Source organism: Onychomys torridus, chromosome X, assembly GCF_903995425.1.
Source record: "Onychomys torridus chromosome X, mOncTor1.1, whole genome shotgun sequence".
Lineage (NCBI taxonomy): Eukaryota > Metazoa > Chordata > Mammalia > Rodentia > Cricetidae > Onychomys > Onychomys torridus.
Window position 1 is genome coordinate 98,207,143 of NC_050466.1, and position 6,447 is coordinate 98,213,589.

Consider the following 6,447-nt stretch of genomic DNA (forward strand, 5'->3'; position numbering starts at 1 on the left):
TATCTTAATTCTATTCAAACCCAACCAGGGCTCTGTAAGTTTTAAAGGTATAAAAATAACATCAAGACAGGAATAACACCCACATAAGTCACTGTGGCATTGAGTTTTATTCACAAAGAAAAAGCTCCAGTCCATCTTTTAGTTTTTTTGAAAAATCCCAGAACTAAACTGAAATGTATTAATATTCCAATCTTACATTTCTATGACAAACAAAAATTCATGAGCCAAAAAATGAAAATAAAAAGTGAAGAAGCTTATAAAACTAAATATGGATATCTTAATATAACTGCTTGAGCAAGAAAGGAATTAAAATGCTTTTAATTAAAAAATCATGAGTGGATGATAAAGTATGTAGAAACTGAAAATTTACAAACTCTTTAAAACCTGGGTGGTGAACAGCATAAAGGGGTTATGGGTGAATCTGCACTGTTCTAGCTGTTCCCTATGCCACCTATCTCTGAGGAAAGCCTGACACTGATTAGATACTGAGCCAGGCTAATGCTGGCAGCAGATCCAGTGATGGTAACCTGCCTATCAGTAGATCCTTCCATTGGGTTTTCAATTTTGATCTGTGCCTCAGACATCTGATGGATCTCATTGATTTTGGAACCCTGATTCCTGATTATGCAGCTAATTAAATCATTTGGAATGGTGAGTTCATGAGAAGTAGTTTGAACAGATACATCCAAATCTGCACTGAATCTGGTGTTGCCATGGGTCATGAGAAAAGAAAGGTCGTTGCATTGCCAACTGGTGCAGCTTGGTCAAATCTGGCTGTGAAATGGCAAACTGTCCCTGAATGGTGTAGACTTCTAGAGGTGGTCCCTCCAGGTCAAGGTTGAGGCACATGGAAGGGGTGGTGTGGAGAAAGCTCGCACTGTCACTGCCTGTACTGTACCTTTCCTGACCACCTGCAAAGATGACTGGAGAACTCAAGGGCTTGGGCTGGTACAGGGTGGTCATGCCCTTAGTGGGGATTCCAACATGACCATGCAGATCTGTTTTGACACACTCAATGATGGATTGTGGAATGCTGGCAATAGTCATTGCCCACTCAATCGAGTTGGGGAGCATATCCCCTGCCAGATGGACCTGAGCTCTCATGTTCTCCATTTCCTTGTTCTTGCAACCACCTTTTCCAATGAGAGAACTACACTGACTAGCAGGAACCACCAGCCATAAGGTAAATGGGGGTCTACTGGCAGCTGTGCTATTGGTCATAGAGTTGTTTGTGTCCTCTTTCAGTTTGTCAATGATCATAGGAAGGCTTTGAAGATGGTATTAGTTGGTCCAGTCAAAGCAATAATTCTCTAAGGACTGTTCCCTCCTGAGATGCACCACTCTGATCACGCATCTTCTTAACAGATTCTCCTTTCTTTCTAATGACACTGCCAACTTCCTTTCCATGCATAAGTAGCCTGATGGTGAGGGTGACATTTAATCCATCTTCAGTCACACGAGTGTCCATGTCTAGTAGTTACAAGGAGGTGGACTTTGACTGGTCAACTCTTTGGTCACTCGAAGTGAGAGTCGACTGAGGGGAAAAGGAGAGAGGTGGGAAGGGGCTAATGCTCCTTCTTACATGTAATGCATGTATATAAAATCTCAATTTCTTCTGCAAAAGTGTTTGGATTATTCATCTGATATTTTATCGGTTTCAACAGTTTTAAACTTAAAGATGGAGGAGTTATATTTGTGATCTTTTGGAGGAGCCATGTTTCCTTTGTTTTTCATGTATGTTTGTGTTAAGATTTTCATATTTGTTGGTCTAGATACTTTTAGTGGTTTTATTTGGGGCTCACCTTAGGGTGCAGCCTTCTGTTCAAGGTTCATTCTCCAGTACTACTCAGAAAAGACAAAGCAAATTGCTCTAAAAATGAAAATACAATTAAAGTCAAATATAATTGATTGATATGGTACTAATAATCACTGTAAGGAAAATAGTCAAGGTTATATAAAATATTATGAAGTTAAGGATCATTTAGAGTAAATAATTATGTGATTTCTGTCTTTGTGTTTGTCAATGTGATACATAACTTTTATTGATTTACAAAAGTTAAACCATCCCTGCATGTCTGGAATAAAACCACTTTGTTCACTTTTTCAATGTGATCTTGAATTTAGCTTGCCAGGGTTTTATCAAGACAACTTGCCTCTATATTAATCAGGAAGAAGTGTTCATAATGGAAAGCTTTCTGGAATAAGCATTCCAACACCATTGAGAATGGAAGGGAGAAGTCACCTGTTTACAGAAGCCATGATGGCTCCTAGAAGGGTTCTGGTCCAGTCCATATTCTCATTTTATACTCTTAAGACCACAGGGTAGAGTAGGCTAGGAAGCAAGATTTTACAGAAGCTTAATGTGGCAGTCAGCAGGTTTTACAGGCAATGACCTATTGTTTCAGGCATATCTCCAGGTCATTCTGCTCCAGTGAAATTATGCTTGGCAAATAGGCAGTACAACAGTGTATTAAATAAATAACTGAATAAATTTATAAAGCACTATCTAAAAATTGGTATTTTCCACCTTATTCTACTTCATAATTTAAATTTTTGTGATGCCTTTGTCTGTATTTCAAGTAATACTGGCGTCATAAAATGAATTTAGAAGCCTTCATTCTGTTTTTTCATGAAACAATTTGAATAGTATTGGTCACAGTTCTCCATTGAATTCTACTATAATTCTTCAGTAATTCCATCTGGTCCTGAACTTTGCATTAGTTGGAGGAATTTTTATTACTTCAATTCATTGGTGGCTATAGAACTCTTTAAATAATTTATTTAATCCTAATTTAATTTTGTTATGCTGTATTTATTCAGAGATTCATTCATTTCTTTAAGACTTCTACATTAAAGTAATGGAGGTTTTTAAAGTATATATTTGTGATATTCTGAATTTCATTAATATCTGTTATGTTGTCTCCTTTGTCATTTCTAATTTTAATGATTTGATTGAGCTCTCTCCTCATTCTGGTTAGTTTGGATAAATGTTTGTCAATTTTATTTAATCTTTTCAAAGATCCAACTCTGTTTTATTGATTTCTCTACTTTTTTTCTGATGTTGATAATTTCTTCCCATAGTCTGTTACAGAATTTGCTTTGCTCTTCCTTTTCTAATGCCTGAGGTAAATCATGTTTTTGATTTGAGATCTCTCAAAATTTTTTTGATGCAGGCAATTAGCATTATAAACTTTACTCTCAGGACTGTTTTTATTGCACCCCATATTTTTTGGTATGTTGTGTTCTAATATTCACTCAATTCTAAGAATTTCTTTGATTTTGTTATAGACTTCAGTAACATAATATCCTTCAGTAGAGTGTTGTTCAGTTTGCGTGAGTTTTTATACTCTGTGGTTGCTATTGTTGTTGATATCCAGCTTCACTTCACTGAAGTCAGACAGAATATATGGGGTTATGTGGGAGCCCTCAAAGGTTTTCTAGTGAGATCTGAGCTTGCTTTTCACAGCAGGGCTGCATTAGGGGATGGCTTGACCAGGTGTGTCATTACCAGGTGTTTAGGATGGTCTGCACTTGGCTGTGCTGCGGGGAGGTCTTTTGCTCCACCCCTGGGAATTCCTTTGAAAGCCCTTTAGAAGATACAGAAGGAGCTGCTGAGTTTTGACCCAGGCCCTCCTGAGGCTATCCTGTTTTTCTGTATCTCCTCTATATTTCTATCTAAATCTCTTATGCCTCTCTCTTCAAGTGTCCATGGGGTAAATAAATGTGGGAGCTGGTCTACCATAGTGTCATTTAAATTTTCCTGTATTTGTTGAGATGTACTTTGTTTTCTAATATAAAGTTAATCTTGGAGTAAATTTCATGAGCTACTGAAAAGGATGTGTTTTCTTTAGTATTTAAGTAGAATTTCTGTATATGTCTCCTAGTTTTGTTTTATTTATGATGTATTCTGACTGCAATGTTTCTTTGTTAATTTTTGTCCAGATAAAATGTTTGTTGGTGGCAGTGAGTATTGAAGTCAACCACTGTCACTGTGTTGTTGTTAATCTCTGATCTTGCATCTAGTACTATGTCTTTTATGAAATTGGGTACACCTATGTTTGGTGCATTTACATTTAAATTTGTAATATTATCTTGGTGGATTCTTCATTTTTTGAGATTAAGTGACCTTTCTTATCTCTTCTGATAATTTTATTAGCTATTTCAATATCTACGCCTCCTTGTTTACTTGCTTAGTTTGTTTTTTCAAGCACTTTATTCTAATGTAGTGTCTACTATTGACGGCAAGGTGTGTTTCTTAGAGACAGCAAAAGAATAGATCCTGATTTATAATCCAATGCAGTAGTCTGCATATTTATATTGGAAAATTGAGAACATGAATATTCACAAATAACATGTTATTGAAAGGTAACTATTAATTCCTGTCATATTCTTGATTTCGTGGTATTTTCTTAGATCTCCTTTAACTAACCGTTTTGGTATTATATATTTGTTCCTTCATATATCTTGAGTGTATTTAATCTCCTCTTCAGAAAGAAGAATTCCTTATAGTATCCTTTGTGTAGATGTTTTGATGCTGTTTGAAATCAATTGCATGCCTGTTTCTTTTTCAAATTATGCTTTGTTTGGTATTTAGAGTTTCTCATATATAAGATCATGTCATTAGCCGGGCAGTTGTGGCACACGCCTTTAATCCCAGCACTTGGGAGGCAGAGCCATGTGGATTTCTGTGAGTTTGAGGCCAGCCTAGTCTACAAAGTGAGTTCCAGGAAAGGCGTGAAGCTACACAGAGAAACCCTGTCTCAGAAAAAAAAAAAAAAAAAAAAAAAAAAAAAAAAAAAAAAAAAAAAGATCATGTCATTTACAATCAAGGGGGGAAAAACCCCACTTTCTTTGCAATATTGTGTATTTTGCATTTGTTACTATCACTTACCCACTCATAACTCAAGCCTAATGAAAGTTTTAAGTTTGCTTCTTATATTCCGTTGGTGAAAAAAATAATAAAATAAAAGTAGGTAATAATATATACTTTTGCTGATAGAAGAAGAGCTACTCATTAATTAATTGGTTATTTATTTATTTATTTATTGGTACAGTGTCTCTTTTTTTCCCTAGTTTTTAAATTTATTATATTTTTGTTTTAATTTTACACATCAGCCATGGGTTCCCCTGTCCTCCCCCCTCCCACGCCCTCCCCCAGCTTCCCCTGATGGGTTCCCCTCCCCTCCATTCCCATCTCCTCCAGGGCCAAGACTCCCCTGGGGATTCAATTCAACCTGGTGGATTCAGTACAGGCAGGTCCAATCCCCTACTTCCAGGCTGAGCAAATTGTCCCTGCTTAAGCCAAAAAGCAATCTCATGCACTAAGGACAATTGTTATTTAACAACATTTGTTTACTGTCTCCAAATACTTTGCCATGTTCTAGAAATATAAGGGTACAAATTATAAACTTGTGCTCTACCACAAACTCACTTTTTGATTCATCTACATCATTAAGATATATTGTACATTTTGAACAATAGTTCAAACTTAAATATGTCAATAGATCTAGGTTTTTCTTGAAAAACTTACTTCATCACCTAAATTCAAATGTCAATTTTAATATTATGATTGGAAGAGAAGTCACTCAATCTCTCATTGCATATAATATGTATGACATTTAATGTTACATTATATAATATTACTGTTTATATGAAAGTTATATTTAACATCTTTGTATTTAATTAAATTAATTATTAAACATTATTTATCTCAAGTTTGGTGACAGATTTGAGGTAGTGAATATTAGAAGAAATATTTACTGTTATTTTGAAAGTTTATTGTGTCTTCAATCAATTTATTTTATCTATAACCTATATTTTTACTAGGTCAATTTTTCATACATGTTATTGTATAGCTTTAATACCACTTGGGTGTCACAAACAGAAAAAAAAATAACAATCTATTTTAAATGGCAACACAGTTTTACATAAAACTACAACTGATAGGATCTTTTCTTCTATATTACGACTTTCATTGATTCTAGTTCTTTAAAAAAATGTTTGCAGAATTATTGTATTGGTATGAATTAGAAATGTTCCCAGTAATCTCAGGCATTTGAAAACATGATTCCCAGCTGGTGTCACAGTTTGCAGAAGTTTGTGATGATGTGACCTTGCTGGAGAAAGTATGTCATTGTGAGCAGTCTTGGTGAGCCTAAGGTCTTTCTCTACTCTCAGTTAAGGATGTGATCTCTCAGCTTGCTGCTCCTGTTGCTAAGCCTGGCTCTACGATCCTGGACCTTATCCTCTTGTACCATAAGCACAAATAGAGTCTTTCTTCCATAAACTGCCTTAGTCAAAGTATTGTATTACAGCAATGGAAAAGTAATGGATGCATTTTTAGTACGACTCATGTTGCTTAGTGGAAATAACTTCAGATTTTCTGTAGTTTTTAAATTTTTTAAATTTTCTCATCTTTAACATTGTGATCTTGATATTGTTAGGGTG

The 6,447-nt window shown here is 35.3% G+C and overlaps 1 pseudogene; it reads right to left on the reverse strand.

Annotated features, from left to right (window-relative positions):
- Window positions 1-431: 431 nt before the first annotated feature.
- LOC118574416 lies at window positions 432-1,468 on the reverse strand (annotated as a pseudogene).
- Window positions 1,469-6,447: the final 4,979 nt, after the last annotated feature.